Source organism: Chiloscyllium punctatum, chromosome 49 (genome assembly GCF_047496795.1).
Source record: "Chiloscyllium punctatum isolate Juve2018m chromosome 49, sChiPun1.3, whole genome shotgun sequence".
Taxonomy (NCBI): domain Eukaryota; kingdom Metazoa; phylum Chordata; class Chondrichthyes; order Orectolobiformes; family Hemiscylliidae; genus Chiloscyllium; species Chiloscyllium punctatum.
In genome coordinates, this window is record NC_092787.1 from 35,125,961 (window position 1) to 35,150,028 (window position 24,068).

General features: G+C 43.6%; 16 non-coding genes across 16 annotated transcripts; all 16 read right to left on the reverse strand.

The window, feature by feature from the left end:
* Positions 1-78: 78 nt before the first annotated feature.
* trnai-uau (transfer RNA isoleucine (anticodon UAU)) lies at positions 79-174 on the reverse strand. The gene is made up of 2 exons: positions 137-174; positions 79-114 (listed from the first exon to the last, which is right to left on the reverse strand). It is a non-coding gene; the product is annotated as a tRNA-Ile (tRNA).
* Positions 175-1,606: 1,432 nt separating this feature from the next.
* trnai-uau (transfer RNA isoleucine (anticodon UAU)) lies at positions 1,607-1,702 on the reverse strand. Its single transcript has 2 exons — positions 1,665-1,702; positions 1,607-1,642 (listed from the first exon to the last, which is right to left on the reverse strand). It is a non-coding gene; the product is annotated as a tRNA-Ile (tRNA).
* Positions 1,703-3,134: 1,432 nt separating this feature from the next.
* Positions 3,135-3,230, reverse strand: trnai-uau (transfer RNA isoleucine (anticodon UAU)). The gene is made up of 2 exons: positions 3,193-3,230; positions 3,135-3,170 (listed from the first exon to the last, which is right to left on the reverse strand). It is a non-coding gene; the product is annotated as a tRNA-Ile (tRNA).
* A 1,432-nt stretch (positions 3,231-4,662) lies between these two features.
* trnai-uau (transfer RNA isoleucine (anticodon UAU)) lies at positions 4,663-4,758 on the reverse strand. The gene is made up of 2 exons: positions 4,721-4,758; positions 4,663-4,698 (listed from the first exon to the last, which is right to left on the reverse strand). It is a non-coding gene; the product is annotated as a tRNA-Ile (tRNA).
* Positions 4,759-6,189: 1,431 nt separating this feature from the next.
* Positions 6,190-6,285, reverse strand: trnai-uau (transfer RNA isoleucine (anticodon UAU)). The gene is made up of 2 exons: positions 6,248-6,285; positions 6,190-6,225 (listed from the first exon to the last, which is right to left on the reverse strand). It is a non-coding gene; the product is annotated as a tRNA-Ile (tRNA).
* Positions 6,286-7,717: 1,432 nt separating this feature from the next.
* trnai-uau (transfer RNA isoleucine (anticodon UAU)) lies at positions 7,718-7,813 on the reverse strand. Its single transcript has 2 exons — positions 7,776-7,813; positions 7,718-7,753 (listed from the first exon to the last, which is right to left on the reverse strand). It is a non-coding gene; the product is annotated as a tRNA-Ile (tRNA).
* Positions 7,814-9,245: 1,432 nt separating this feature from the next.
* On the reverse strand, positions 9,246-9,341 carry trnai-uau (transfer RNA isoleucine (anticodon UAU)). The gene is made up of 2 exons: positions 9,304-9,341; positions 9,246-9,281 (listed from the first exon to the last, which is right to left on the reverse strand). It is a non-coding gene; the product is annotated as a tRNA-Ile (tRNA).
* Positions 9,342-10,773: 1,432 nt separating this feature from the next.
* trnai-uau (transfer RNA isoleucine (anticodon UAU)) lies at positions 10,774-10,869 on the reverse strand. Its single transcript has 2 exons — positions 10,832-10,869; positions 10,774-10,809 (listed from the first exon to the last, which is right to left on the reverse strand). It is a non-coding gene; the product is annotated as a tRNA-Ile (tRNA).
* Positions 10,870-12,300: 1,431 nt separating this feature from the next.
* Positions 12,301-12,396, reverse strand: trnai-uau (transfer RNA isoleucine (anticodon UAU)). Its single transcript has 2 exons — positions 12,359-12,396; positions 12,301-12,336 (listed from the first exon to the last, which is right to left on the reverse strand). It is a non-coding gene; the product is annotated as a tRNA-Ile (tRNA).
* Positions 12,397-13,828: 1,432 nt separating this feature from the next.
* trnai-uau (transfer RNA isoleucine (anticodon UAU)) lies at positions 13,829-13,924 on the reverse strand. Its single transcript has 2 exons — positions 13,887-13,924; positions 13,829-13,864 (listed from the first exon to the last, which is right to left on the reverse strand). It is a non-coding gene; the product is annotated as a tRNA-Ile (tRNA).
* Positions 13,925-15,356: 1,432 nt separating this feature from the next.
* trnai-uau (transfer RNA isoleucine (anticodon UAU)) lies at positions 15,357-15,452 on the reverse strand. Its single transcript has 2 exons — positions 15,415-15,452; positions 15,357-15,392 (listed from the first exon to the last, which is right to left on the reverse strand). It is a non-coding gene; the product is annotated as a tRNA-Ile (tRNA).
* A 1,432-nt stretch (positions 15,453-16,884) lies between these two features.
* Positions 16,885-16,980, reverse strand: trnai-uau (transfer RNA isoleucine (anticodon UAU)). The gene is made up of 2 exons: positions 16,943-16,980; positions 16,885-16,920 (listed from the first exon to the last, which is right to left on the reverse strand). It is a non-coding gene; the product is annotated as a tRNA-Ile (tRNA).
* A 1,432-nt stretch (positions 16,981-18,412) lies between these two features.
* trnai-uau (transfer RNA isoleucine (anticodon UAU)) lies at positions 18,413-18,508 on the reverse strand. Its single transcript has 2 exons — positions 18,471-18,508; positions 18,413-18,448 (listed from the first exon to the last, which is right to left on the reverse strand). It is a non-coding gene; the product is annotated as a tRNA-Ile (tRNA).
* Positions 18,509-19,940: 1,432 nt separating this feature from the next.
* trnai-uau (transfer RNA isoleucine (anticodon UAU)) lies at positions 19,941-20,036 on the reverse strand. The gene is made up of 2 exons: positions 19,999-20,036; positions 19,941-19,976 (listed from the first exon to the last, which is right to left on the reverse strand). It is a non-coding gene; the product is annotated as a tRNA-Ile (tRNA).
* Positions 20,037-21,467: 1,431 nt separating this feature from the next.
* Positions 21,468-21,563, reverse strand: trnai-uau (transfer RNA isoleucine (anticodon UAU)). Its single transcript has 2 exons — positions 21,526-21,563; positions 21,468-21,503 (listed from the first exon to the last, which is right to left on the reverse strand). It is a non-coding gene; the product is annotated as a tRNA-Ile (tRNA).
* Positions 21,564-22,994: 1,431 nt separating this feature from the next.
* Positions 22,995-23,090, reverse strand: trnai-uau (transfer RNA isoleucine (anticodon UAU)). Its single transcript has 2 exons — positions 23,053-23,090; positions 22,995-23,030 (listed from the first exon to the last, which is right to left on the reverse strand). It is a non-coding gene; the product is annotated as a tRNA-Ile (tRNA).
* Positions 23,091-24,068: the final 978 nt, after the last annotated feature.

Genomic DNA, 24,068 nt, shown 5'->3' on the forward strand with positions numbered 1-24,068 from the left:
TTTCTCAGGAAATGACATTTGCCAAACCAGAGAAACTGGAATTTTGCAAGAGACTCTTTGGTCACGAGTAGATAAAACTGCTCCAGGTGAGGCTCGAACTCACAACCTCGGCATTACGCACGCAGAAACACTGACATATAAGTACCGCGCGCTGACCGATTGCGCCACTGGAGCCGCGCCGTCGCGGGCCTCCCAATATCGCGAGTTATACCTCAGCGATTGAGAAATTGGCTGTGATGTAAGATTTTCCGGTTGTATTCACATCTGGTTCCTCACTTATTTGAGGAATTGGCTTCATTACACAGTGCTAAACTGGATTGATAATGAAAAATGCATTTTCAACATTTTCCTCGATTGTTCTCTGAGCCATTGAGGTCTTTAGTCAGTAGAAACCTTATAATCTCATTCTCGGTTAGCCTCAATTACTGATCTTATCTTCGGCACCAAGTTCCAGAAGTTGATCTTGCTCTGAGTTTTGGCATCACAGACAAATAGAAACACACCCTTCGGTCCAATCGGTCCATGCCGAGCAGATATCCTAATCTAACCTCGTCTGTATGCCAGCATTTGTCCTATATCCCTCTCAAGCCTTCCGATGTGAATGTGTTCAGAAAAGATTTACATGGATGTTGCCAGGTTTAAAGGACTTGAGCTAAAGGCCGCGGGTGAACAGTCTTGGGCTGTTTTCCCTGGATCATCGGAGGCTGAGTGGTGACCTTCAAACAACGTGTCTACGTGTACCTCAAATTTCAAAGAATTATGTGCCTGCAACCCTCGGTTCCTCAGGAGGGAATTTAACAGTGAGAGAAAGCCACTTGCGGTGGTTGGGGAACAATTTCGAATTTCTTTGACTTCACGTGTGAAGAAGATTATTGAACACTTAAGATTAAGAATGAAAAAAGCTGAGAGTTTTGAAAAGTTATAACCCCGGTGAGTCACCCCAGCGGCCACTTGCGGTGGTTGGGGAACAATTTCGAATTTCTTTGACTTCACGTGTGAAGAAGATTATTGAACACCTAAGATTGAGTATGAAAACATCTGAGAGTTTTGAAAAGTTCGATCCACGTGAGTCTGAAGTGAACCACATCCCGGAGACGCAATTCCTACTTTACCCTGGTGCCTTAAAGGTTTGATCACATTCAGATGATGCTAGGTCCATTTCGTACACTCTGATCTCCGCCCAAGAAACCCACAAATAAGGTTCCGTCTTATTTGCATTTTGATCCTCTTCTTCTCAGCAGATCTTTATTTTAATCAGACAAATGTTCCAAGCAAAGCCGAATATAACATTCACACGGTTCAATGAGATCAATCTAATTCCTTTTTGATTACTACATCGACCTGTGTGAGTTTGTAGCCAGTTGAATACAGAAATACCAACTAAACAGGGCTTGCCGGCAATTTAAATCAAGCAGACCGCTGATTGGAAGCATTTTTGAGCTGAACAAGGTTACCGATTGACGTTCCTGCCCAGATATGTCTTGACGTTTCAAATATTCCCAGGATACGTTGTTTGACTGCCGAGACCTTTCTCAGGAAATGACATTTGCCAAACCAGAGAAACTGGAATTTTGCAAGAGACTCTTTGGTCACGAGTAGATAAAACTGCTCCAGGTGAGGCTCGAACTCACAACCTCGGCATTACGCACGCAGAAACACTGACATATAAGTACCGCGCGCTGACCGATTGCGCCACTGGAGCCGCGCCGTCGCGGGCCTCCCAATATCGCGAGTTATACCTCAGCGATTGAGAAATTGGCTGTGATGTAAGATTTTCCGGTTGTATTCACATCTGGTTCCTCACTTATTTGAGGAATTGGCTTCATTACACAGTGCTAAACTGGATTGATAATGAAAAATGCATTTTCAACATTTTCCTCGATTGTTCTCTGAGCCATTGAGGTCTTTAGTCAGTAGAAACCTTATAATCTCATTCTCGGTTAGCCTCAATTACTGATCTTATCTTCGGCACCAAGTTCCAGAAGTTGATCTTGCTCTGAGTTTTGGCATCACAGACAAATAGAAACACACCCTTCGGTCCAATCGGTCCATGCCGAGCAGATATCCTAATCTAACCTCGTCTGTATGCCAGCATTTGTCCTATATCCCTCTCAAGCCTTCCGATGTGAATGTGTTCAGAAAAGATTTACATGGATGTTGCCAGGTTTAAAGGACTTGAGCTAAAGGCCGCGGGTGAACAGTCTTGGGCTGTTTTCCCTGGATCATCGGAGGCTGAGTGGTGACCTTCAAACAACGTGTCTACGTGTACCTCAAATTTCAAAGAATTATGTGCCTGCAACCCTCGGTTCCTCAGGAGGGAATTTAACAGTGAGAGAAAGCCACTTGCGGTGGTTGGGGAACAATTTCGAATTTCTTTGACTTCACGTGTGAAGAAGATTATTGAACACTTAAGATTAAGAATGAAAAAAGCTGAGAGTTTTGAAAAGTTATAACCCCGGTGAGTCACCCCAGCGGCCACTTGCGGTGGTTGGGGAACAATTTCGAATTTCTTTGACTTCACGTGTGAAGAAGATTATTGAACACCTAAGATTGAGTATGAAAACATCTGAGAGTTTTGAAAAGTTCGATCCGCGTGAGTCTGAAGTGAACCACATCCCGGAGACGCAATTCCTACTTTACCCTGGTGCCTTAAAGGTTTGATCACATTCAGATGATGCTAGGTCCATTTCGTACACTCTGATCTCCGCCCAAGAAACCCACTAACAAGGTTCCGTCTTATTTGCATTTTGATCCTCTTCTTCTCAGCAGATCTTTATTTTAATCAGACAAATGTTCCAAGCAAAGCCGAATATAACATTCACACGGTTCAATGAGATCAATCTAATTCCTTTTTGATTACTACATCGACCTGTGTGAGTTTGTAGCCAGTTGAATAAAGAAATACCAACTAAACAGGGCTTGCCGGCAATTTAAATCAAGCAGACCGCTGATTGGAAGCATTTTTGAGCTGAACAAGGTTACCGATTGACGTTCCTGCCCAGATATGTCTTGACGTTTCAAATATTCCCAGGATACGTTGTTTGACTGCCGAGACCTTTCTCAGGAAATGACATTTGCCAAACCAGAGAAACTGGAATTTTGCAAGAGACTCTTTGGTCACGAGTAGATAAAACTGCTCCAGGTGAGGCTCGAACTCACAACCTCGGCATTACGCACGCAGAAACACTGACATATAAGTACCGCGCGCTGACCGATTGCGCCACTGGAGCCGCGCCGTCGCGGGCCTCCTAATATCGCGAGTTATACCTCAGCGATTGAGAAATTGGCTGTGATGTAAGATTTTCCGGTTGTATTCACATCTGGTTCCTCACTTATTTGAGGAATTGGCTTCATTACACAGTGCTAAACTGGATTGATAATGAAAAATGCATTTTCAACATTTTCCTCGATTGTTCTCTGAGCCATTGAGGTCTTTAGTCAGTAGAAACCTTATAATCTCATTCTCGGTTAGCCTCAATTACTGATCTTATCTTCGGCACCAAGTTCCAGAAGTTGATCTTGCTCTGAGTTTTGGCATCACAGACAAATAGAAACACACCCTTCGGTCCAATCGGTCCATGCCGAGCAGATATCCTAATCTAACCTCGTCTGTATGCCAGCATTTGTCCTATATCCCTCTCAAGCCTTCCGATGTGAATGTGTTCAGAAAAGATTTACATGGATGTTGCCAGGTTTAAAGGACTTGAGCTAAAGGCCGCGGGTGAACAGTCTTGGGCTGTTTTCCCTGGATCATCGGAGGCTGAGTGGTGACCTTCAAACAACGTGTCTACGTGTACCTCAAATTTCAAAGAATTATGTGCCTGCAACCCTCGGTTCCTCAGGAGGGAATTTAACAGTGAGAGAAAGCCACTTGCGGTGGTTGGGGAACAATTTCGAATTGCTTTGACTTCACGTGTGAAGAAGATTATTGAACACTTAAGATTAAGAATGAAAAAAGCTGAGAGTTTTGAAAAGTTATAACCCCGGTGAGTCACCCCAGCGGCCACTTGCGGTGGTTGGGGAACAATTTCGAATTTCTTTGACTTCACGTGTGAAGAAGATTATTGAACACCTAAGATTGAGTATGAAAACATCTGAGAGTTTTGAAAAGTTCGATCCGCGTGAGTCTGAAGTGAACCACATCCCGGAGACGCAATTCCTACTTTACCCTGGTGCCTTAAAGGTTTGATCACATTCAGATGATGCTAGGTCCATTTCGTACACTCTGATCTCCGCCCAAGAAACCCACTAACAAGGTTCCGTCTTATTTGCATTTTGATCCTCTTCTTCTCAGCAGATCTTTATTTTAATCAGACAAATGTTCCAAGCAAAGCCGAATATAACATTCACACGGTTCAATGAGATCAATCTAATTCCTTTTTGATTACTACATCGACCTGTGTGAGTTTGTAGCCAGTTGAATAAAGAAATACCAACTAAACAGGGCTTGCCGGCAATTTAAATCAAGCAGACCGCTGATTGGAAGCATTTTTGAGCTGAACAAGGTTACCGATTGACGTTCCTGCCCAGATATGTCTTGACGTTTCAAATATTCCCAGGATACGTTGTTTGACTGCCGAGACCTTTCTCAGGAAATGACATTTGCCAAACCAGAGAAACTGGAATTTTGCAAGAGACTCTTTGGTCACGAGTAGATAAAACTGCTCCAGGTGAGGCTCGAACTCACAACCTCGGCATTACGCACGCAGAAACACTGACATATAAGTACCGCGCGCTGACCGATTGCGCCACTGGAGCCGCGCCGACGCGAGCCTCCCAATATCGCGAGTTATACCTCAGCGATTGAGAAATTGGCTGTGATGTAAGATTTTCCGGTTGTATTCACATCTGGTTCCTCACTTATTTGAGGAATTGGCTTCATTACACAGTGCTAAACTGGATTGATAATGAAAAATGCATTTTCAACATTTTCCTCGATTGTTCTCTGAGCCATTGAGGTCTTTAGTCAGTAGAAACCTTATAATCTCATTCTCGGTTAGCCTCAATTACTGATCTTATCTTCGGCACCAAGTTCCAGAAGTTGATCTTGCTCTGAGTTTTGGCATCACAGACAAATAGAAACACACCCTTCGGTCCAATCGGTCCATGCCGAGCAGATATCCAAATCTAACCTCGTCTGTATGCCAGCATTTGTCCTATATCCCTCTCAAGCCTTCCGATGTGAATGTGTTCAGAAAAGATTTACATGGATGTGGCCAGGTTTAAAGGACTTGAGCTAAAGGCCGCGGGTGAACAGTCTTGGGCTGTTTTCCCTGGATCATCGGAGGCTGAGTGGTGACCTTCAAACAGCGTGTCTACGTGTACCTCAAATTTCAAAGAATTATGTGCCTGCAACCCTCGGTTCCTCAGGAGGGAATTTAACAGTGAGAGAAAGCCACTTGCGGTGGTTGGGGAACAATTTCGAATTTCTTTGACTTCACGTGTGAAGAAGATTATTGAACACTTAAGATTAAGAATGAAAAAAGCTGAGAGTTTTGAAAAGTTATACCCCGGTGAGTCACCCCAGCGGCCACTTGCGGTGGTTGGGGAACAATTTCGAATTTCTTTGACTTCACGTGTGAAGAAGATTATTGAACACCTAAGATTGAGTATGAAAACATCTGAGAGTTTTGAAAAGTTCGATCCGCGTGAGTCTGAAGTGAACCACATCCCGGAGACGCAATTCCTACTTTACCCTGGTGCCTTAAAGGTTTGATCACATTCAGATGATGCGAGGTCCATTTCGTACACTCTGATCTCAGCCCAAGAAACCCACAAACAAGGTTCCGTCTTATTTGCATTTTGATCCTCTTCTTCTCAGCAGATCTTTATTTTAATCAGACAAATGTTCCAAGCAAAGCCGAATATAACATTCACACGGTTCAATGAGATGAATCTAATTCCTTTTTGATTACTACATCGACCTGTGTGAGTTTGTAGCCAGTTGAATAAAGAAATACCAACTAAACAGGGCTTGCCGGCAATTTAAATCAAGCAGACCGCTGATTGGAAGCATTTTTGAGCTGAACAAGGTTACCGATTGACGTTCCTGCCCAGATATGTCTTGACGTTTCAAATATTCCCAGGATACGTTGTTTGACTGCCGAGACCTTTCTCAGGAAATGACATTTGCCAAACCAGAGAAACTGGAATTTTGCAAGAGACTCTTTGGTCACGAGTAGATAAAACTGCTCCAGGTGAGGCTCGTACTCACAACCTCGGCATTACGCACGCAGTAACACTGACATATAAGTACCGCGCGCTGACCGATTGCGCCACTGGAGCCGCGCCGTCGCGGGCCTCCCAATATCGCGAGTTATACCTCAGCGATTGAGAAATTGGCTGTGATGTAAGATTTTCCGGTTGTATTCACATCTGGTTCCTCACTTATTTGAGGAATTGGCTTCATTACACAGTGCTAAACTGGATTGATAATGAAAAATGCATTTTCAACATTTTCCTCGATTGTTCTCTGAGCCATTGAGGTCTTTAGTCAGTAGAAACCTTATAATCTCATTCTCGGTTAGCCTCAATTACTGATCTTATCTTCGGCACCAAGTTCCAGAAGTTGATCTTGCTCTGAGTTTTGGCATCACAGACAAATAGAAACACACCCTTCGGTCCAATCGGTCCATGCCGAGCAGATATCCTAATCTAACCTCGTCTGTATGCCAGCATTTGTCCTATATCCCTCTCAAGCCTTCCGATGTGAATGTGTTCAGAAAAGATTTACATGGATGTTGCCAGGTTTAAAGGACTTGAGCTAAAGGCCGCGGGTGAACAGTCTTGGGCTGTTTTCCCTGGATCATCGGAGGCTGAGTGGTGACCTTCAAACAACGTGTCTACGTGTACCTCAAATTTCAAAGAATTATGTGCCTGCAACCCTCGGTTCCTCAGGAGGGAATTTAACAGTGAGAGAAAGCCACTTGCGGTGGTTGGGGAACAATTTCGAATTTCTTTGACTTCACGTGTGAAGAAGATTATTGAACACTTAAGATTAAGAATGAAAAAAGCTGAGAGTTTTGAAAAGTTATAACCCCGGTGAGTCACCCCAGCCGCCACTTGCGGTGGTTGGGGAACAATTTCGAATTTCTTTGACCTCACGTGTGAAGAAGATTATTGAACACCTAAGATTGAGTATGAAAACATCTGAGAGTTTTGAAAAGTTCGATCCGCGTGAGTCTGAAGTGAACCACATCCCGGAGACGCAATTCCTACTTTACCCTGGTGCCTTAAAGGTTTGATCACATTCAGATGATGCTAGGTCCATTTCGTACACTCTGATCTCCGCCCAAGAAACCCACAAATAAGGTTCCGTCTTATTTGCATTTTGATCCTCTTCTTCTCAGCAGATCTTTATTTTAATCAGACAAATGTTCCAAGCAAAGCCGAATATAACATTCACACGGTTCAATGAGATCAATCTAATTCCTTTTTGATTACTACATCGACCTGTGTGAGTTTGTAGCCAGTTGAATACAGAAATACCAACTAAACAGGGCTTGCCGGCAATTTAAATCAAGCAGACCGCTGATTGGAAGCATTTTTGAGCTGAACAAGGTTACCGATTGACGTTCCTGCCCAGATATGTCTTGACGTTTCAAATATTCCCAGGATACGTTGTTTGACTGCCGAGACCTTTCTCAGGAAATGACATTTGCCAAACCAGAGAAACTGGAATTTTGCAAGAGACTCTTTGGTCACGAGTAGATAAAACTGCTCCAGGTGAGGCTCGAACTCACAACCTCGGCATTACGCACGCAGAAACACTGACATATAAGTACCGCGCGCTGACCGATTGCGCCACTGGAGCCGCGCCGTCGCGGGCCTCCCAATATCGCGAGTTATACCTCAGCGATTGAGAAATTGGCTGTGATGTAAGATTTTCCGGTTGTATTCACATCTGGTTCCTCACTTATTTGAGGAATTGGCTTCATTACACAGTGCTAAACTGGATTGATAATGAAAAATGCATTTTCAACATTTTCCTCGATTGTTCTCTGAGCCATTGAGGTCTTTAGTCAGTAGAAACCTTATAATCTCATTCTCGGTTAGCCTCAATTACTGATCTTATCTTCGGCACCAAGTTCCAGAAGTTGATCTTGCTCTGAGTTTTGGCATCACAGACAAATAGAAACACACCCTTCGGTCCAATCGGTCCATGCCGAGCAGATATCCTAATCTAACCTCGTCTGTATGCCAGCATTTGTCCTATATCCCTCTCAAGCCTTCCGATGTGAATGTGTTCAGAAAAGATTTACATGGATGTTGCCAGGTTTAAAGGACTTGAGCTAAAGGCCGCGGGTGAACAGTCTTGGGCTGTTTTCCCTGGATCATCGGAGGCTGAGTGGTGACCTTCAAACAACGTGTCTACGTGTACCTCAAATTTCAAAGAATTATGTGCCTGCAACCCTCGGTTCCTCAGGAGGGAATTTAACAGTGAGAGAAAGCCACTTGCGGTGGTTGGGGAACAATTTCGAATTTCTTTGACTTCACGTGTGAAGAAGATTATTGAACACTTAAGATTAAGAATGAAAAAAGCTGAGAGTTTTGAAAAGTTATAACCCCGGTGAGTCACCCCAGCGGCCACTTGCGGTGGTTGGGGAACAATTTCGAATTTCTTTGACTTCACGTGTGAAGAAGATTATTGAACACCTAAGATTGAGTATGAAAACATCTGAGAGTTTTGAAAAGTTCGATCCGCGTGAGTCTGAAGTGAACCACATCCCGGAGACGCAATTCCTACTTTACCCTGGTGCCTTAAAGGTTTGATCACATTCAGATGATGCTAGGTCCATTTCGTACACTCTGATCTCCGCCCAAGAAACCCACTAACAAGGTTCCGTCTTATTTGCATTTTGATCCTCTTCTTCTCAGCAGATCTTTATTTTAATCAGACAAATGTTCCAAGCAAAGCCGAATATAACATTCACACGGTTCAATGAGATCAATCTAATTCCTTTTTGATTACTACATCGACCTGTGTGAGTTTGTAGCCAGTTGAATAAAGAAATACCAACTAAACAGGGCTTGCCGGCAATTTAAATCAAGCAGACCGCTGATTGGAAGCATTTTTGAGCTGAACAAGGTTACCGATTGACGTTCCTGCCCAGATATGTCTTGACGTTTCAAATATTCCCAGGATACGTTGTTTGACTGCCGAGACCTTTCTCAGGAAATGACATTTGCCAAACCAGAGAAACTGGAATTTTGCAAGAGACTCTTTGGTCACGAGTAGATAAAACTGCTCCAGGTGAGGCTCGAACTCACAACCTCGGCATTACGCACGCAGAAACACTGACATATAAGTACCGCGCGCTGACCGATTGCGCCACTGGAGCCGCGCCGTCGCGGGCCTCCTAATATCGCGAGTTATACCTCAGCGATTGAGAAATTGGCTGTGATGTAAGATTTTCCGGTTGTATTCACATCTGGTTCCTCACTTATTTGAGGAATTGGCTTCATTACACAGTGCTAAACTGGATTGATAATGAAAAATGCATTTTCAACATTTTCCTCGATTGTTCTCTGAGCCATTGAGGTCTTTAGTCAGTAGAAACCTTATAATCTCATTCTCGGTTAGCCTCAATTACTGATCTTATCTTCGGCACCAAGTTCCAGAAGTTGATCTTGCTCTGAGTTTTGGCATCACAGACAAATAGAAACACACCCTTCGGTCCAATCGGTCCATGCCGAGCAGATATCCTAATCTAACCTCGTCTGTATGCCAGCATTTGTCCTATATCCCTCTCAAGCCTTCCGATGTGAATGTGTTCAGAAAAGATTTACATGGATGTTGCCAGGTTTAAAGGACTTGAGCTAAAGGCCGCGGGTGAACAGTCTTGGGCTGTTTTCCCTGGATCATCGGAGGCTGAGTGGTGACCTTCAAACAACGTGTCTACGTGTACCTCAAATTTCAAAGAATTATGTGCCTGCAACCCTCGGTTCCTCAGGAGGGAATTTAACAGTGAGAGAAAGCCACTTGCGGTGGTTGGGGAACAATTTCGAATTTCTTTGACTTCACGTGTGAAGAAGATTATTGAACACTTAAGATTAAGAATGAAAAAAGCTGAGAGTTTTGAAAAGTTATAACCCCGGTGAGTCACCCCAGCGGCCACTTGCGGTGGTTGGGGAACAATTTCGAATTTCTTTGACTTCACGTGTGAAGAAGATTATTGAACACCTAAGATTGAGTATGAAAACATCTGAGAGTTTTGAAAAGTTCGATCCGCGTGAGTCTGAAGTGAACCACATCCCGGAGACGCAATTCCTACTTTACCCTGGTGCCTTAAAGGTTTGATCACATTCAGATGATGCTAGGTCCATTTCGTACACTCTGATCTCCGCCCAAGAAACCCACTAACAAGGTTCCGTCTTATTTGCATTTTGATCCTCTTCTTCTCAGCAGATCTTTATTTTAATCAGACAAATGTTCCAAGCAAAGCCGAATATAACATTCACACGGTTCAATGAGATCAATCTAATTCCTTTTTGATTACTACATCGACCTGTGTGAGTTTGTAGCCAGTTGAATAAAGAAATACCAACTAAACAGGGCTTGCCGGCAATTTAAATCAAGCAGACCGCTGATTGGAAGCATTTTTGAGCTGAACAAGGTTACCGATTGACGTTCCTGCCCAGATATGTCTTGACGTTTCAAATATTCCCAGGATACGTTGTTTGACTGCCGAGACCTTTCTCAGGAAATGACATTTGCCAAACCAGAGAAACTGGAATTTTGCAAGAGACTCTTTGGTCACGAGTAGATAAAACTGCTCCAGGTGAGGCTCGAACTCACAACCTCGGCATTACGCACGCAGAAACACTGACATATAAGTACCGCGCGCTGACCGATTGCGCCACTGGAGCCGCGCCGACGCGAGCCTCCCAATATCGCGAGTTATACCTCAGCGATTGAGAAATTGGCTGTGATGTAAGATTTTCCGGTTGTATTCACATCTGGTTCCTCACTTATTTGAGGAATTGGCTTCATTACACAGTGCTAAACTGGATTGATAATGAAAAATGCATTTTCAACATTTTCCTCGATTGTTCTCTGAGCCATTGAGGTCTTTAGTCAGTAGAAACCTTATAATCTCATTCTCGGTTAGCCTCAATTACTGATCTTATCTTCGGCACCAAGTTCCAGAAGTTGATCTTGCTCTGAGTTTTGGCATCACAGACAAATAGAAACACACCCTTCGGTCCAATCGGTCCATGCCGAGCAGATATCCAAATCTAACCTCGTCTGTATGCCAGCATTTGTCCTATATCCCTCTCAAGCCTTCCGATGTGAATGTGTTCAGAAAAGATTTACATGGATGTGGCCAGGTTTAAAGGACTTGAGCTAAAGGCCGCGGGTGAACAGTCTTGGGCTGTTTTCCCTGGATCATCGGAGGCTGAGTGGTGACCTTCAAACAGCGTGTCTACGTGTACCTCAAATTTCAAAGAATTATGTGCCTGCAACCCTCGGTTCCTCAGGAGGGAATTTAACAGTGAGAGAAAGCCACTTGCGGTGGTTGGGGAACAATTTCGAATTTCTTTGACTTCACGTGTGAAGAAGATTATTGAACACTTAAGATTAAGAATGAAAAAAGCTGAGAGTTTTGAAAAGTTATACCCCGGTGAGTCACCCCAGCGGCCACTTGCGGTGGTTGGGGAACAATTTCGAATTTCTTTGACTTCACGTGTGAAGAAGATTATTGAACACCTAAGATTGAGTATGAAAACATCTGAGAGTTTTGAAAAGTTCGATCCGCGTGAGTCTGAAGTGAACCACATCCCGGAGACGCAATTCCTACTTTACCCTGGTGCCTTAAAGGTTTGATCACATTCAGATGATGCGAGGTCCATTTCGTACACTCTGATCTCAGCCCAAGAAACCCACAAACAAGGTTCCGTCTTATTTGCATTTTGATCCTCTTCTTCTCAGCAGATCTTTATTTTAATCAGACAAATGTTCCAAGCAAAGCCGAATATAACATTCACACGGTTCAATGAGATGAATCTAATTCCTTTTTGATTACTACATCGACCTGTGTGAGTTTGTAGCCAGTTGAATAAAGAAATACCAACTAAACAGGGCTTGCCGGCAATTTAAATCAAGCAGACCGCTGATTGGAAGCATTTTTGAGCTGAACAAGGTTACCGATTGACGTTCCTGCCCAGATATGTCTTGACGTTTCAAATATTCCCAGGATACGTTGTTTGACTGCCGAGACCTTTCTCAGGAAATGACATTTGCCAAACCAGAGAAACTGGAATTTTGCAAGAGACTCTTTGGTCACGAGTAGATAAAACTGCTCCAGGTGAGGCTCGTACTCACAACCTCGGCATTACGCACGCAGTAACACTGACATATAAGTACCGCGCGCTGACCGATTGCGCCACTGGAGCCGCGCCGTCGCGGGCCTCCCAATATCGCGAGTTATACCTCAGCGATTGAGAAATTGGCTGTGATGTAAGATTTTCCGGTTGTATTCACATCTGGTTCCTCACTTATTTGAGGAATTGGCTTCATTACACAGTGCTAAACTGGATTGATAATGAAAAATGCATTTTCAACATTTTCCTCGATTGTTCTCTGAGCCATTGAGGTCTTTAGTCAGTAGAAACCTTATAATCTCATTCTCGGTTAGCCTCAATTACTGATCTTATCTTCGGCACCAAGTTCCAGAAGTTGATCTTGCTCTGAGTTTTGGCATCACAGACAAATAGAAACACACCCTTCGGTCCAATCGGTCCATGCCGAGCAGATATCCTAATCTAACCTCGTCTGTATGCCAGCATTTGTCCTATATCCCTCTCAAGCCTTCCGATGTGAATGTGTTCAGAAAAGATTTACATGGATGTTGCCAGGTTTAAAGGACTTGAGCTAAAGGCCGCGGGTGAACAGTCTTGGGCTGTTTTCCCTGGATCATCGGAGGCTGAGTGGTGACCTTCAAACAACGTGTCTACGTGTACCTCAAATTTCAAAGAATTATGTGCCTGCAACCCTCGGTTCCTCAGGAGGGAATTTAACAGTGAGAGAAAGCCACTTGCGGTGGTTGGGGAACAATTTCGAATTTCTTTGACTTCACGTGTGAAGAAGATTATTGAACACTTAAGATTAAGAATGAAAAAAGCTGAGAGTTTTGAAAAGTTATAACCCCGGTGAGTCACCCCAGCCGCCACTTGCGGTGGTTGGGGAACAATTTCGAATTTCTTTGACCTCACGTGTGAAGAAGATTATTGAACACCTAAGATTGAGTATGAAAACATCTGAGAGTTTTGAAAAGTTCGATCCGCGTGAGTCTGAAGTGAACCACATCCCGGAGACGCAATTCCTACTTTACCCTGGTGCCTTAAAGGTTTGATCACATTCAGATGATGCTAGGTCCATTTCGTACACTCTGATCTCCGCCCAAGAAACCCACAAATAAGGTTCCGTCTTATTTGCATTTTGATCCTCTTCTTCTCAGCAGATCTTTATTTTAATCAGACAAATGTTCCAAGCAAAGCCGAATATAACATTCACACGGTTCAATGAGATCAATCTAATTCCTTTTTGATTACTACATCGACCTGTGTGAGTTTGTAGCCAGTTGAATAAAGAAATACCAACTAAACAGGGCTTGCCGGCAATTTAAATCAAGCAGACCGCTGATTGGAAGCATTTTTGAGCTGAACAAGGTTACCGATTGACGTTCCTGCCCAGATATGTCTTGACGTTTCAAATATTCCCAGGATACGTTGTTTGACTGCCGAGACCTTTCTCAGGAAATGACATTTGCCAAACCAGAGAAACTGGAATTTTGCAAGAGACTCTTTGGTCACGAGTAGATAAAACTGCTCCAGGTGAGGCTCGAACTCACAACCTCGGCATTACGCACGCAGAAACACTGACATATAAGTACCGCGCGCTGACCGATTGCGCCACTGGAGCCGCGCCGTCGCGGGCCTCCCAATATCGCGAGTTATACCTCAGCGATTGAGAAATTGGCTGTGATGTAAGATTTTCCGGTTGTATTCACATCTGGTTCCTCACTTATTTGAGGAATTGGCTTCATTACACAGTGCTAAACTGGATTGATAATGAAAAATGCATTTTCAACATTTTCCTCGATTGTTCTCTGAGCCATTGAGGTCTTTAGTCAGTAGAAACCTTATAATCTCATTCTCGGTTAGCCTCAATTACTGATCTTATCTTCGGCACCAAGTTCCAGAAGTTGATCTTGCTCTGAGTTTTGGCATCACAGACAAATAGAAACACACCCTTCGGTCCAATCGGTCCATGCCGAGCAGATATCCTAATCTAACCTCGTCTGTATGCCAGCATTTGTCCTATATCCCTCTCAAGCCTTCCGATGTGAATGTGTTCAGAAAAGATTTACATGGATGTTGCCAGGTTTAAAGGACTTGAGCTAAAGGCCGCGGGTGAACAGTCTTGGGCTGTTTTCCCTGGATCATCGGAGGCTGAGTGGTGACCTTCAAACAACGTGTCTACGTGTACCTCAAATTTCAAAGAATTATGTGCCTGCAACCCTCGGTTCCTCAGGAGGGAATTTAACAGTGAGAGAAAGCCACTTGCGGTGGTTGGGGAACAATTTCGAATTTCTTTGACTTCACGTGTGAAGAAGATTATTGAACACTTAAGATTAAGAATGAAAAAAGCTGAGAGTTTTGAAAAGTTATAACCCCGGTGAGTCACCCCAGCGGCCACTTGCGGTGGTTGGGGAACAATTTCGAATTTCTTTGACTTCACGTGTGAAGAAGATTATTGAACACCTAAGATTGAGTATGAAAACATCTGAGAGTTTTGAAAAGTTCGATCCACGTGAGTCTGAAGTGAACCACATCCCGGAGACGCAATTCCTACTTTACCCTGGTGCCTTAAAGGTTTGATCACATTCAGATGATGCTAGGTCCATTTCGTACACTCTGATCTCCGCCCAAGAAACCCACAAATAAGGTTCCGTCTTATTTGCATTTTGATCCTCTTCTTCTCAGCAGATCTTTATTTTAATCAGACAAATGTTCCAAGCAAAGCCGAATATAACATTCACACGGTTCAATGAGATCAATCTAATTCCTTTTTGATTACTACATCGACCTGTGTGAGTTTGTAGCCAGTTGAATACAGAAATACCAACTAAACAGGGCTTGCCGGCAATTTAAATCAAGCAGACCGCTGATTGGAAGCATTTTTGAGCTGAACAAGGTTACCGATTGACGTTCCTGCCCAGATATGTCTTGACGTTTCAAATATTCCCAGGATACGTTGTTTGACTGCCGAGACCTTTCTCAGGAAATGACATTTGCCAAACCAGAGAAACTGGAATTTTGCAAGAGACTCTTTGGTCACGAGTAGATAAAACTGCTCCAGGTGAGGCTCGAACTCACAACCTCGGCATTACGCACGCAGAAACACTGACATATAAGTACCGCGCGCTGACCGATTGCGCCACTGGAGCCGCGCCTTCGCGGGCCTCCCAATATCGCGAGTTATACCTCAGCGATTGAGAAATTGGCTGTGATGTAAGATTTTCCGGTTGTATTCACATCTGGTGCCTCACTTATTTGAGGAATTGGCTTCATTACACAGTGCTAAACTGGATTGATAATGAAAAATGCATTTTCAACATTTTCCTCGATTGTTCTCTGAGCCATTGAGGTCTTTAGTCAGTAGAAACCTTATAATCTCATTCTCGGTTAGCCTCAATTACTGATCTTATCTTCGGCACCAAGTTCCAGAAGTTGATCTTGCTCTGAGTTTTGGCATCACAGACAAATAGAAACACACCCTTCGGTCCAATCGGTCCATGCCGAGCAGATATCCTAATCTAACCTCGTCTGTATGCCAGCATTTGTCCTATATCCCTCTCAAGCCTTCCGATGTGAATGTGTTCAGAAAAGATTTACATGGATGTTGCCAGGTTTAAAGGACTTGAGCTAAAGTCCGCGGGTGAACAGTCTTGGGCTGTTTTCCCTGGATCATCGGAGGCTGAGTGGTGACCTTCAAACAACGTGTCTACGTGTACCTCAAATTTCAAAGAATTATGTGCCTGCAACCCTCGGTTCCTCAGGAGGGAATTTAACAGTGAGAGAAAGCCACTTGCGGTGGTTGGGGAACAATTTCGAATTGCTTTGACTTCACGTGTGAAGAAGATTATTGAACACTTAAGATTAAGAATGAAAAAAGCTGAGAGTTTTGAAAAGTTATAACCCCGGTGAGTCACCCCAGCGGCCACTTGCGGTGGTTGGGGAACAATTTCGAATTTCTTTGACTTCACGTGTGAAGAAGATTATTGAACACCTAAGATTGAGTATGAAAACATCTGAGAGTTTTGAAAAGTTCGATCCGCGTGAGTCTGAAGTGAACCACATCCCGGAGACGCAATTCCTACTTTACCCTGGTGCCTTAAAGGTTTGATCACATTCAGATGATGCTAGGTCCATTTCGTACACTCTGATCTCCGCCCAAGAAACCCACTAACAAGGTTCCGTCTTATTTGCATTTTGATCCTCTTCTTCTCAGCAGATCTTTATTTTAATCAGACAAATGTTCCAAGCAAAGCCGAATATAACATTCACACGGTTCAATGAGATCAATCTAATTCCTTTTTGATTACTACATCGACCTGTGTGAGTTTGTAGCCAGTTGAATAAAGAAATACCAACTAAACAGGGCTTGCCGGCAATTTAAATCAAGCAGACCGCTGATTGGAAGCATTTTTGAGCTGAACAAGGTTACCGATTGACGTTCCTGCCCAGATATGTCTTGACGTTTCAAATATTCCCAGGATACGTTGTTTGACTGCCGAGACCTTTCTCAGGAAATGACATTTGCCAAACCAGAGAAACTGGAATTTTGCAAGAGACTCTTTGGTCACGAGTAGATAAAACTGCTCCAGGTGAGGCTCGAACTCACAACCTCGGCATTACGCACGCAGAAACACTGACATATAAGTACCGCGCGCTGACCGATTGCGCCACTGGAGCCGCGCCGTCGTGGGCCTCCCAATATCGCGAGTTATACCTCAGCGATTGAGAAATTGGCTGTGATGTAAGATTTTCCGGTTGTATTCACATCTGGTTCCTCACTTATTTGAGGAATTGGCTTCATTACACAGTGCTAAACTGGATTGATAATGAAAAATGCATTTTCAACATTTTCCTAGATTGTTCTCTGAGCCATTGAGGTCTTTAGTCAGTAGAAACCTTATAATCTCATTCTCGGTTAGCCTCAATTACTGATGTTATCTTCGGCACCAAGTTCCAGAAGTTGATCTTGCTCTGAGTTTTGGCATCACAGACAAATAGAAACACACCCTTCGGTCCAATCGGTCCATGCCGAGCAGATATCCTAATCTAACCTCGTCTGTATGCCAGCATTTGTCCTATATCCCTCTCAAGCCTTCCGATGTGAATGTGTTCAGAAAAGATTTACATGGATGTTGCCAGGTTTAAAGGACTTGAGCTAAAGGCCGCGGGTGAACAGTCTTGGGCTGTTTTCCCTGGATCATCGGAGGCTGAGTGGTGACCTTCAAACAACGTGTCTACGTGTACCTCAAATTTCAAAGAATTATGTGCCTGCAACCCTCGGTTCCTCAGGAGGGAATTTAACAGTGAGAGAAAGCCACTTGCGGTGGTTGGGGAACAATTTCGAATTTCTTTGACTTCACGTGTGAAGAAGATTATTGAACACTTAAGATTAAGAATGAAAAAAGCTGAGAGTTTTGAAAAGTTATAACCCCGGTGAGTCACCCCAGCGGCCACTTGCGGTGGTTGGGGAACAATTTCGAATTTCTTTGACTTCACGTGTGAAGAAGATTATTGAACACCTAAGATTGAGTATGAAAACATCTGAGAGTTTTGAAAAGTTCGATCCGCGTGAGTCTGAAGTGAACCACATCCCGGAGACGCAATTCCTACTTTACCCTGGTGCCTTAAAGGTTTGATCACATTCAGATGATGCTAGGTCCATTTCGTACACTCTGATCTCCGCCCAAGAAACCCACTAACAAGGTTCCGTCTTATTTGCATTTTGATCCTCTTCTTCTCAGCAGATCTTTATTTTAATCAGACAAATGTTCCAAGCAAAGCCGAATATAACATTCACACGGTTCAATGAGATCAATCTAATTCCTTTTTGATTACTACATCGACCTGTGTGAGTTTGTAGCCAGTTGAATAAAGAAATACCAACTAAACAGGGCTTGCCGGCAATTTAAATCAAGCAGACCGCTGATTGGAAGCATTTTTGAGCTGAACAAGGTTACCGATTGACGTTCCTGCCCAGATATGTCTTGACGTTTCAAATATTCCCAGGATACGTTGTTTGACTGCCGAGACCTTTCTCAGGAAATGACATTTGCCAAACCAGAGAAACTGGAATTTTGCAAGAGACTCTTTGGTCACGAGTAGATAAAACTGCTCCAGGTGAGGCTCGAACTCACAACCTCGGCATTACGCACGCAGAAACACTGACATATAAGTACCGCGCGCTGACCGATTGCGCCACTGGAGCCGCGCCGTCGCGGGCCTCCCAATATCGCGAGTTATACCTCAGCGATTGAGAAATTGGCTGTGATGTAAGATTTTCCGGTTGTATTCACATCTGGTTCCTCACTTATTTGAGGAATTGGCTTCATTACACAGTGCTAAACTGGATTGATAATGAAAAATGCATTTTCAACATTTTCCTCGATTGTTCTCTGAGCCATTGAGGTCTTTAGTCAGTAGAAACCTTATAATCTCATTCTCGGTTAGCCTCAATTACTGATCTTATCTTCGGCACCAAGTTCCAGAAGTTGATCTTGCTCTGAGTTTTGGCATCACAGACAAATAGAAACACACCCTTCGGTCCAATCGGTCCATGCCGAGCAGATATCCTAATCTAACCTCGTCTGTATGCCAGCATTTGTCCTATATCCCTCTCAAGCCTTCCGATGTGAATGTGTTCAGAAAAGATTTACATGGATGTTGCCAGGTTTAAAGGACTTGAGCTAAAGGCCGCGGGTGAACAGTCTTGGGCTGTTTTCCCTGGATCATCGGAGGCTGAGTGGTGACCTTCAAACAACGTGTCTACGTGTACCTCAAATTTCAAAGAATTATGTGCCTGCAACCCTCGGTTCCTCAGGAGGGAATTTAACAGTGAGAGAAAGCCACTTGCGGTGGTTGGGGAACAATTTCGAATTTCTTTGACTTCACGTGTGAAGAAGATTATTGAACACTTAAGATTAAGAATGAAAAAAGCTGAGAGTTTTGAAAAGTTATAACCCCGGTGAGTCACCCCAGCGGCCACTTGCGGTGGTTGGGGAACAATTTCGAATTTCTTTGACTTCACGTGTGAAGAAGATTATTGAACACCTAAGATTGAGTATGAAAACATCTGAGAGTTTTGAAAAGTTCGATCCGCGTGAGTCTGAAGTGAACCACATCCCGGAGACGCAATTCCTACTTTACCCTGGTGCCTTAAAGGTTTGATCACATTCAGATGATGCTAGGTCCATTTCGTACACTCTGATCTCCGCCCAAGAAACCCACTAACAAGGTTCCGTCTTATTTGCATTTTGATCCTCTTCTTCTCAGCAGATCTTTATTTTAATCAGACAAATGTTCCAAGCAAAGCCGAATATAACATTCACACGGTTCAATGAGATCAATCTAATTCCTTTTTGATTACTACATCGACCTGTGTGAGTTTGTAGCCAGTTGAATAAAGAAATACCAACTAAACAGGGCTTGCCGGCAATTTAAATCAAGCAGACCGCTGATTGGAAGCATTTTTGAGCTGAACAAGGTTACCGATTGACGTTCCTGCCCAGATATGTCTTGACGTTTCAAATATTCCCAGGATACGTTGTTTGACTGCCGAGACCTTTCTCAGGAAATGACATTTGCCAAACCAGAGAAACTGGAATTTTGCAAGAGACTCTTTGGTCACGAGTAGATAAAACTGCTCCAGGTGAGGCTCGAACTCACAACCTCGGCATTACGCACGCAGAAACACTGACATATAAGTACCGCGCGCTGACCGATTGCGCCACTGGAGCCGTGCCGACGCGAACCTCCCAATATCGCGAGTTATACCTCAGCGATTGAGAAATTGGCTGTGATGTAAGATTTTCCGGTTGTATTCACATCTGGTTCCTCACTTATTTGAGGAATTGGCTTCATTACACAGTGCTAAACTGGATTGATAATGAAAAATGCATTTTCAACATTTTCCTCGATTGTTCTCTGAGCCATTGAGGTCTTTAGTCAGTAGAAACCTTATAATCTCATTCTCGGTTAGCCTCAATTACTGATCTTATCTTCGGCACCAAGTTCCAGAAGTTGATCTTGCTCTGAGTTTTGGCATCACAGACAAATAGAAACACACCCTTCGGTCCAATCGGTCCATGCCGAGCAGATATCCTAATCTAACCTCGTCTGTATGCCAGCATTTGTCCTATATCCCTCTCAAGCCTTCCGATGTGAATGTGTTCAGAAAAGATTTACATGGATGTGGCCAGGTTTAAAGGACTTGAGCTAAAGGCCGCGGGTGAACAGTCTTGGGCTGTTTTCCCTGGATCATCGGAGGCTGAGTGGTGACCTTCAAACAGCGTGTCTACGTGTACCTCAAATTTCAAAGAATTATGTGCCTGCAACCCTCGGTTCCTCAGGAGGGAATTTAACAGTGAGAGAAAGCCACTTGCGGTGGTTGGGGAACAATTTCGAATTTCTTTGACTTCACGTGTGAAGAAGATTATTGAACACTTAAGATTAAGAATGAAAAAAGCTGAGAGTTTTGAAAAGTTATACCCCGGTGAGTCACCCCAGCGGCCACTTGCGGTGGTTGGGGAACAATTTCGAATTTCTTTGACTTCACGTGTGAAGAAGATTATTGAACACCTAAGATTGAGTATGAAAACATCTGAGAGTTTTGAAAAGTTCGATCCGCGTGAGTCTGAAGTGAACCACATCCCGGAGACGCAATTCCTACTTTACCCTGGTGCCTTAAAGGTTTGATCACATTCAGATGATGCGAGGTCCATTTCGTACACTCTGATCTCCGCCCAAGAAACCCACAAACAAGGTTCCGTCTTATTTGCATTTTGATCCTCTTCTTCTCAGCAGATCTTTATTTTAATCAGACAAATGTTCCAAGCAAAGCCGAATATAACATTCACACGGTTCAATGAGATGAATCTAATTCCTTTTTGATTACTACATCGACCTGTGTGAGTTTGTAGCCAGTTGAATAAAGAAATACCAACTAAACAGGGCTTGCCGGCAATTTAAATCAAGCAGACCGCTGATTGGAAGCATTTTTGAGCTGAACAAGGTTACCGATTGACGTTCCTGCCCAGATATGTCTTGACGTTTCAAATATTCCCAGGATACGTTGTTTGACTGCCGAGACCTTTCTCAGGAAATGACATTTGCCAAACCAGAGAAACTGGAATTTTGCAAGAGACTCTTTGGTCACGAGTAGATAAAACTGCTCCAGGTGAGGCTCGTACTCACAACCTCGGCATTACGCACGCAGTAACACTGACATATAAGTACCGCGCGCTGACCGATTGCGCCACTGGAGCCGCGCCGTCGCGGGCCTCCCAATATCGCGAGTTATACCTCAGCGATTGAGAAATTGGCTGTGATGTAAGATTTTCCGGTTGTATTCACATCTGGTTCCTCACTTATTTGAGGAATTGGCTTCATTACACAGTGCTAAACTGGATTGATAATGAAAAATGCATTTTCAACATTTTCCTCGATTGTTCTCTGAGCCATTGAGGTCTTTAGTCAGTAGAAACCTTATAATCTCATTCTCGGTTAGCCTCAATTACTGATCTTATCTTCGGCACCAAGTTCCAGAAGTTGATCTTGCTCTGAGTTTTGGCATCACAGACAAATAGAAACACACCCTTCGGTCCAATCGGTCCATGCCGAGCAGATATCCTAATCTAACCTCGTCTGTATGCCAGCATTTGTCCTATATCCCTCTCAAGCCTTCCGATGTGAATGTGTTCAGAAAAGATTTACATGGATGTTGCCAGGTTTAAAGGACTTGAGCTAAAGGCCGCGGGTGAACAGTCTTGGGCTGTTTTCCCTGGATCATCGGAGGCTGAGTGGTGACCTTCAAACAACGTGTCTACGTGTACCTCAAATTTCAAAGAATTATGTGCCTGCAACCCTCGGTTCCTCAGGAGGGAATTTAACAGTGAGAGAAAGCCACTTGCGGTGGTTGGGGAACAATTTCGAATTTCTTTGACTTCACGTGTGAAGAAGATTATTGAACACTTAAGATTAAGAATGAAAAAAGCTGAGAGTTTTGAAAAGTTATACCCCGGTGAGTCACCCCAGCGGCCACTTGCGGTGGTTGGGGAACAATTTCGAATTTCTTTGACTTCACGTGTGAAGAAGATTATTGAACACCTAAGATTGAGTATGAAAACATCTGAGAGTTTTGAAAAGTTCGATCCGCGTGAGTCTGAAGTGAACCACATCCCGGAGACGCAATTCCTACTTTACCCTGGTGCCTTAAAGGTTTGATCACATTCAGATGATGCTAGGTCCATTTCGTACACTCTGATCTCCGCCCAAGAAACCCACAAATAAGGTTCCGTCTTATTTGCATTTTGATCCTCTTCTTCTCAGCAGATCTTTATTTTAATCAGACAAATGTTCCAAGCAAAGCCGAATATAACATTCACACGGTTCAATGAGATCAATCTAATTCCTTTTTGATTACTACATCGACCTGTGTGAGTTTGTAGCCAGTTGAATAAAGAAATACCAACTAAACAGGGCTTGCCGGCAATTTAAATCAAGCAGACCGCTGATTGGAAGCATTTTTGAGCTGAACAAGGTTACCGATTGACGTTCCTGCCCAGATATGTCTTGACGTTTCAAATATTCCCAGGATACGTTGTTTGACTGCCGAGACCTTTCTCAGGAAATGACATTTGCCAAACCAGAGAAACTGGAATTTTGCAAGAGACTCTTTGGTCACGAGTAGATAAAACTGCTCCAGGTGAGGCTCGTACTCACAACCTCGGCATTACGCACGCAGTAACACTGACATATAAGTACCGCGCGCTGACCGATTGCGCCACTGGAGCCGCGCCGTCGCGGGCCTCCCAATATCGCGAGTTATACCTCAGCGATTGAGAAATTGGCTGTGATGTAAGATTTTCCGGTTGTATTCACATCTGGTTCCTCACTTATTTGAGGAATTGGCTTCATTACACAGTGCTAAACTGGATTGATAATGAAAAATGCATTTTCAACATTTTCCTCGATTGTTCTCTGAGCCATTGAGGTCTTTAGTCAGTAGAAACCTTATAATCTCATTCTCGGTTAGCCTCAATTACTGATCTTATCTTCGGCACCAAGTTCCAGAAGTTGATCTTGCTCTGAGTTTTGGCATCACAGACAAATAGAAACACACCCTTCGGTCCAATCGGTCCATGCCGAGCAGATATCCTAATCTAACCTCGTCTGTATGCCAGCATTTGTCCTATATCCCTCTCAAGCCTTCCGATGTGAATGTGTTCAGAAAAGATTTACATGGATGTTGCCAGGTTTAAAGGACTTGAGCTAAAGGCCGCGGGTGAACAGTCTTGGGCTGTTTTCCCTGGATCATCGGAGGCTGAGTGGTGACCTTCAAACAGCGTGTCTACGTGTACCTCAAATTTCAAAGAATTATGTGCCTGCAACCCTCGGTTCCTCAGGAGGGAATTTAACAGTGAGAGAAAGCCACTTGCGGTGGTTGGGGAACAATTTCGAATTTCTTTGACTTCACGTGTGAAGAAGATTATTGAACACTTAAGATTAAGAATGAAAAAAGCTGAGAGTTTTGAAAAGTTATAACCCCGGTGAGTCACCCCAGCGGCCACTTGCGGTGGTTGGGGAACAATTTCGAATTTCTTTGACTTCACGTGTGAAGAAGATTATTGAACACCTAAGATTGAGTATGAAAACATCTGAGAGTTTTGAAAAGTTCGATCCGCGTGAGTCTGAAGTGAACCACATCCCGGAGACGCAATTCCTACTTTACCCTGGTGCCTTAAAGGTTTGATCACATTCAGATGATGCTA